Below are 8,017 nucleotides of genomic sequence, written 5' to 3' on the forward strand. Positions count from 1 at the left end.
AGGGGAGGGAGAGAGGGGGGGAGGGAGGAGAGAAGGGGGAGGGAAGGAGGGAGGGATTGATTTCTCTTATAGATACTATGAAACAGGAACACACAATTATTGTCTTTTGTATAGAGGGATAGTAACACCAAAGGAATACTTCTATTGCCAAGAAAAAGGGGTGGGGTAAAATGTTAGAATGGGGCTGGGATGTACCTCAGGCAGGTAGGGTATTTGCCTAGCACGCATGAAGCCAGCACAACATTAAACTGGGTGTGTTTTCACAGGCTTGTAGTCCTATCATTCATAAGATGAAAGCAGGAAAATCAAAGGTTTACAGTCAATTTCCAATACACAGAGAGTTCAAGGATAGCTTGGGCTACCTGCTTCTACATCTCAAAAAACTTAACACTCAACAATAATTCTGATAAAATTATTAGTGTTTCTGGAAATGACGTGATGAATATTATACTCAAAAATTTATGAAGATTTAATTGAAAAACTAGTGAAAGCATGCATACAAGCCATGTATTATGGATGATAATGAGCTTAATTCCATCCTAAAATTTTACCAAATACATGATGTAAATACTAAAAAAAGGTTAGCTTTGACCCTTGGCATAATAAAATGTCTGTCACTGGACAGCAGTGGGGTAAGTAAGGGGCTCTGATTATAGAGACCTCAGTCTCTATAATCAGTCTGAGTACATAGGAGCTGCAGCTTGAGTAAGAAGTGAAAGTCTATACTTGGTTTCATTCCCTAAGTCATCCTTTCTTTTCTTCCTATTCAGATCTCTAGAACATCCATTGCACCATGTTGTTTTGGTTTTCTTTTTACTTAAAAAAAAAATTATACGTGTATGGATATTTTGCCTGCATATATATTTGGTGTACCACATGCATGCCTGGTGCTCAAAGAGGCCAAAAGAGGGCCTGAGATTCCTCAGAACTTGAGTTCTGAACTTGAGATACAAGAGATGGCTATGCTAGCAAAGACTAGCATAGTAATGGGGGTCAGGGAGCCTGACCCATGCAACTTCTGTAAGCAGGTAAAGCCTAAAGTAGAGGGACAGGGACACCAACCCAGCCCCCAAACCTTCAATCTGCCTGCATAGTGTTCTGGGACTGGAGCCTAGCATAAACTGTCATCAGAGAGACCAGCCAGACTCCATCCAGCCACTAATGGGAGCAGATGCAGAGTCAGTCCCACAGCCAAACATTAGGCAGAGCTCCCAGAGTCCTGTCCTTCCTCCCAGAGATGGAGGAAGGATCTGAAGAACCAGAAAGGTAAGGAACACTCCAAGAACATGGCCTGCAGAATCAACTGACAGGACTCACAGGGGCTTGCAGAAATCATGGAGCCTGCAGGAGTCTGACCTAGGTCCTCTGATACAGCTGAACAGCTAAGTGTTCTTGTGGAATCCCTAACAGCTGTCTCTGACTCTTTTACCTGCTGGTGGGAACCTGTTTTTTCCTACTGGGTAGACTCATCCAGCCTTGATGTGATGGTATATGCCTGGTCTTACTGTCGCTTGTTATGCCATGTTTGATGTCCCTGAGAGGCCTGCTTTTTTCTGAGGAAAGGCAAAGTGGGGAGAATAGACATGGGGAAGAGAGGAGAAGGCTTGAGGAGGAGACTGCAGTCAGGATGTAATAAATGAAAAAAAAAATTTTTTTTAAAGATATGGTTTTAAGTTCCCACATAGGTGTTGAAAATCAAACCCAAGCCTTCTAGAAAAGCAGCCAGTATTATTTACCCCTGAACTATCTCTGCAGCCCAAGAGGGCTTCTAATTCATGGTAGCCTACCTAAGCCTCGCAAGTGCTGGAATTATGGTTCTGTGTTAATCAGTGGTTCTCATTAATTGCACCAAACTCCAGATGGGTTTTGTTAGTGGTGCTGTGGCTTGACCTTAGAGCCTCATACATAAAGACAAGTCCTCTATATACAGCTATATTCACCGTCCACATCAAAACACTATGGATGAAGAAATACACCCTTTAGAACTTTGAAATGATTAAAAAGTAATTAGTAGAGTGGAGTAAGCTATGGGATAGAAACACTAACCACAGTATTTTTCATTCTTCTGTATTTTTCCTAAAAGATATGTAAAGAAATGGACATAACTTCAGTTTTAGCATTAATATTTGGAGGAAAGCCTGTACTGTCTCTATGTACAGACAATTCTAAGAGTCTGCATGATGTTAAAAGCTTTCTTATGACAGGTAACGGACCTCAAATGAGCTGTAGGATAACTATGTATTCTATTGCATGAATCTGAGAACAGAACACTCAAAGATATATATAGTAAACAAGTGCAAAGTCAAGGAAGCCAATGGAACCTTTTCAGTGTAACATATGGCATAATCACAGAAAATGAGAATATTCAAGATTTATTTTAACAATCTCCTTTCTGTTTATCTATAGGGATCTCACGTCATATGCAAGGCTACCTTCACCTCCAAGTGCTGGGATTACAGGTGCACGAGGCCTCGCATGAGGCCTAGCACATGCACTAGCACAAGGTCTCTTTACTCTTCAAGACACAGCTTCAAAAACTCTACTTTAAGAGTTTTAGAATTAACATTTATTAATAACTTTTCTGAAACAAGAACGTTTTTGATACTTGTGTAATCTCTAGTTGTCATGAGAGGGAGATGTAGTATGTTTGTGTGATTCTTCTTCATTGGCATGGACTATCTATAAGATTAAGAAAGCAAGCATCTTAAAACATGAAACAGGGCAGTTTCAGTCTCCTTTAAGCACTGTCTGCTCCTATAGCCTATGTGGTCAATAAAACACACTAACAGAACATATACCAGCAGGCATACACAAGTCTGAATTAAGCTGATTTACCCCAGTTCTTTTCTCCTCTTAGAATGTAAATGACAGTATGTCAATAGTATACTATAAAGGACACAACTAAGAGCATCAGCTTACTGGAATCAAGTGCAAAGCAGAGGCTATGTCCCCAAATCTCAATAATAAAATGAGAAAATCTTAGCAATGCTTTAACAAGCAAGAAATTCAACCAAGAAAACCTTAAACCATTGCTGGTAGCAGCTATATATAGTAGTAGTAATTAACAAATGTTCACAGAAAACTTGATAAACCCCCTTGAAAAGTAAAAATTATCACTGTTCATACAAATAGACACTAGGAAAGGAAGAGAATAAAAGCTGGCTGACATTTAAAAGTCAATATGTCTCTAATTACCATGCACATGCATCTTAGGAAGTCTGCCAATATACTATTTAGTGTGCACCTCTATTCCTTTAATATGCTATCTAAAAACTACATTTCCTCAGCATTTTCTTAAATGTTACCAGTTAGACTTTATCTTCAACTTTTAAAGGCACATATTATTCCTTAGCATCTATCTTACTATCACCAGTGGAACAGGGTTTTGCTGTTGTGCTGAAGACAAGGCCTCACTCAGTGTATAGCTTTGGCAGGCCTGAAACCTCAGAGACCACCCGCCTGCCTCGGCCTCCTGCGTGCTGAGATTAAGGCACATAACACCACGATGGGCTTCATTTGCATAGATTTTACAATAATTTAAAGTAAGAGTAAGATAGAAGATAATACTTTGGGAATGTAAATTTCCATTTTAAAAGTGAAATACTTCCTTAAATTTTTTCTCTTTTAAAAGATTGTTTTGCTAAATTGCATACATAACTATTGCCAAGTAATAAGTAGCATTTGTCATGACAGAGTGCATGTACTTTAATACAGCAATCACATGTTTTCAATCTCCACAGGAAGGCACTAATTCAGCATTGAAGACATGTATTTTAAGATAGAAATTCTGACTCATTTAAAGCCACAAAGCAGTTCTGCCCTTATGTTAGTAAACATCATGGTGATCTATAAACTACGACTGGCCCTTAAAGTATTGGTCCCTTACTGATGCCTGGTAGTGTGTCTATCAAGCAGGACTCTAGAAAACAGTTACATAGAAGGAATGTTAGATGAGGGGGTTCCTACTATGGCTTTCTAAGAACTAAAAATAGGTAAAACTAGTGTTCATTTTTCTTTGGACTTTCCAAACACAAATAGTAACAACTGTCTATTGCTAGAAAAGTCTCAAAATTGTTCCCATAAACATTTCTCAATTAAAAATGAGCAAATCCTGTTGGGTAACAAAACACTAAATGAACTTCATTTACTGTATGCTGACATCAGACATGTACTGATTCATAATCACATAGATACAAAAGTATCCCTTCAAAAACAATAAAGTCTACAATTACCTCAAATTAACAATTTAAAATAAAAATGGATATAGGAGCACACATCTATAATCCCAGCATTCTGGAGGCTGAGGTAGAAAGGTCCAGTGGGGGTGAGAATGAGATCTCAAGAAATAAAAACAAGAACCTAATAATTCTAAATTGACTATAGGAACTGGAGAGATGGCTCAGCAGTTAAGAGTATGTCTTCTCTTTCAGAAGACTCAGGTTCAATTCTCAGGACCCATATGGCAGCTCACAATCTTCTGTAACTCCAGTTCCAAGGAATCTGATACTCTCCTCTGGCCCCTGCAAGCATCAGGCATGTGTGTAGTGTACACGCATACATAGAGGTAAAACACTAATACACATATCATACTTACAATCAGATGTCATTTCAACTTCCAATAAAGTATTTTGAAATGGTATACAGTATTCTTTTATCTTTGTGTGCAAATGTATATATATATATATGATGTATTTACCTGTGGTCATATTTGTGCAGATGCATTTTTGTGGAGGTCAGAGGACAGCTTCTAAGGCGAGTCCTTCACTTTCACCTTGTTTAAGACAGGATCATTGTGTGTATAGCCAGCTGAGTGTTGAGTTTAAAGGGACTCTCCTGTCTCTGCCCTCTAACTTGACAAAAGCCCTAAGATCACAGACACACACTATCTCATCCAGCTTTACATGGGTTCTGAAAATTCCAAGTCAAATACTCATACAGAAAGCATTTTATCCACTGAGCCAATGCCCAGCCAACACAGTATCATGAATATTATTTTCAAAATATGCCCACCTTTAAGTCTCACAGGTGAACTGAAACTTATGTTAGAGTAAGCACATTACAGAGGATCAAAACACTACAAACTACTTACCATAAAATAAAGAATAAATAGATTTCTAATAAAATAAGAGAAAAGATAAAGCACAAATAACAAGAACAGAATATTTTAAAAAGAGGGGTGGGTGGGGCTGGGAAGATGGCTCAAGAGCTAAAAGTACTTCCTGCTCTTTCATCATGACCTGCTTTGATTCCTAGCTCCCACATCAGGCAGGTCCAGGGAATCCAATGTCCTCCCTCGCTTCTGGTTTCTGGGGATACCTGAACATATGTAGTGTATACTTACAAAGACAGACAGAAAGACAGAAAGACAGGCAATCTTTTTTAAATAATAAAATTTTAAGCAGAACAAAGACTAAATATTATAAATGAATTCTTTTATACCAACAAGTTTTGCAATTCTAATTTCCTTATTGTAGGAAAATAGAAAAATAAGCTGATAAGACTATCCAAAGTTGCCATAAAGAGCAAAGTTATACAATCTACAGGAAAAGAACTGGACACAATCACAGAAAGTGAACTAAGCCAGAAAGACAAGTATTTTTTTTTTCTCTCATTTGTGGTTCCTATATTTATTTTATATAAATATATATCAACATAAGTACATACTTGTACTAAAATGTCCTCATGCACATAGTGCCATATGCATGTGAATACATGTGTATATATATATACATATATATACACATGTATATATACATATAGTTAGTTAGTCAGTCAAAAAGTTTTTGATGTTAGACATCTTCTTTGACTCAATAACATTTAAAAATGACTTCTACAAGGAAAACAAAAGAGGTCCAGCTAGATTGACCAGAAAATTCTACTAAACATTTACAGGTAAAATTAATTCTAATCACACCTAGAAGAATAAATATATTCTATTTTATTTAATAGTATTAGCATAATTTGCTAAAGTTGGATAAGAAGAAAAAAATTTAAAGCAATTTTCAAACTGGTGAAATGGTTCAGTAGGCAAAAGTATTTATCACACAAACCTGATTTCCTAAGTTTAATCCCTAGAACTCATTTATAAAAGAATGGAGAGAACCAACTCTACCAAGTCGTCATCTTGACATATATACATACAAAAGCTAATAAAATAAATTTAGGAAGTATAAAAAGATAAGCAATTGCACACAGAGAGCAATCTTGATTAAGAGACAAAACAAAGAAAGTCACAGAATGAGAGAAAACAAAAGACATGTCTGAATGAAATTAAAAATATACTCCCTCAAATCAAACCAAATGCAGAAAGAAAACAGTACATGGGGGAGGGGAAAGGAGCTGGCTCACCAGATAAAGGTGACTGCTGGCAAGTTTAACAAGCTGATTTGACATCCACAGAAGCCACATGGTGGAGAGACCTGCCCCCAGCCTTTGCACACATACTGACTCCCATGATAAACAGGGAAACAAAAAAGTTTAAGTGTATAAAAAGAAAAGGGAGAGGTATATTATTTCCATTGCATAGCATATGGAAAGCCCTTGGTTCAACTCCCAGTACTACCATCCAAAAAACAAAAACTCACCCAGAATTTACAAATAGAAGACTTTCAGGGGATGGGAGATTGCTCAGTGGGTAAAATAATACATGCTGCACAAGAATCAGGACCTGAGTTCAGACCTCTAGCACCCATGTAAAAAGTCAGACACAGCAGTGCATACATATAATCCCAGGAACTGGCCACCAGTTAATCTGGTTGATCAGTGAGTTCCAGGTTAAGTGGGACTCTGCAAAATAAGGTAGAGAGTGACAGAAGAAAACATTACAGAAGTCGACCTATAGTTTCTCTGGGTACTCATACATGTAGACCACACATTCACACAGAGAAGTTCAGTGTCATATGTAATTAAGCAAATGTAAACTGAAATACTACATATCTACAAGACTGGCCAAAACTGATACTGACACTGAAAAGTGCTAGTGAGGATGAGGAACAGGAATGCACATCGATCACTGGTAGGTACACAAAACAGCAGAGCTACTGTGGTAGCTAGTGGTTTCCTTACACAGTTAAGCACTTTTTTTTTTTTTTAAAGGGGCTCACCATGTAGCTCTGATGGCCTGAACTCACACAGATCAACATGTATCTGCAACCCCAAGGCTAGCACTGAAGGTGTGGGCCATGACACTTAAAGCTAACACTTTTATTACCAAAAAATCCAGCAGTCCTACTCCTTGGTGTTTATCAAAACACAAACAAGACTACGCAGACAATGGAATGGGGACTTGTTTTAGTTTGTATTTATTGAGATAGAGCAAAGACTGCCATCATGCTTGAGATCCTCCTCTTAGTGTCCCTCAGTGCTGAAAACTGTATAGTAATGCGAAAGAGTTTTATAGTAGCTTTATTCTAAGCTGCTAAAATTTCATGGAGTCAAGATTTTTTTTTCCTCACTAGAAAAAGCAGTACCTGTGGTGAAGAATTATGCAGTGCTTAAAAAGAACTTAACTTTATAATGGAGGGGCTCAGGATATAGCTCAGGTGGTAAACTGTTACCTTACAATACATAAAATACTAGGTTTGGTCCCCAACCCCACATACACCAAATGTACTGGCACATGTATATAATTCCATCACTTGAAGGAGAGGCTAGAGTTTCAAGAGGTCAAGAGCATTTTCACCTACATATCGAGACACATGAGACTATGTCTAAAAACAAAAGAACTGGAACTTGATACAGAGAAATAAAGTAATTATGTCATGAAAGAGTCAACAGAAAGAAAGATTCACAGGTCCTAGTTCAAACTGTATTTCTATACCAATAAGAAGCATTTTGAAAACAAAACCAAAAATAACTCAAGAAAAAATAAATTGTTAAAAAAACTCACTTTGCCGGGCAGTGGTGGCGCACGCCTTTAATCCCAGCACTTGGGAGGCAGAGGCAGGCGGGATTTCTGAGTTTCAGGCCAGCCTGGTCTACAGAGTGAGTTCCAGGACAGCCAGGGCTACACCGAGAA

At 37.9% G+C, this 8,017-nt stretch overlaps 1 protein-coding gene across 3 annotated transcripts in view; it reads right to left on the reverse strand.

Annotated features, from left to right (window-relative positions):
* Rngtt (RNA guanylyltransferase and 5'-phosphatase) overlaps positions 1-8,017 on the reverse strand; it is a 211,138-nt gene that overhangs the window by 70,284 nt on the left and 132,837 nt on the right. The window lies entirely within an intron of this gene.

Source organism: Mastomys coucha, unplaced genomic scaffold (assembly GCF_008632895.1).
Source record: "Mastomys coucha isolate ucsf_1 unplaced genomic scaffold, UCSF_Mcou_1 pScaffold14, whole genome shotgun sequence".
NCBI classification, from domain to species: domain Eukaryota; kingdom Metazoa; phylum Chordata; class Mammalia; order Rodentia; family Muridae; genus Mastomys; species Mastomys coucha.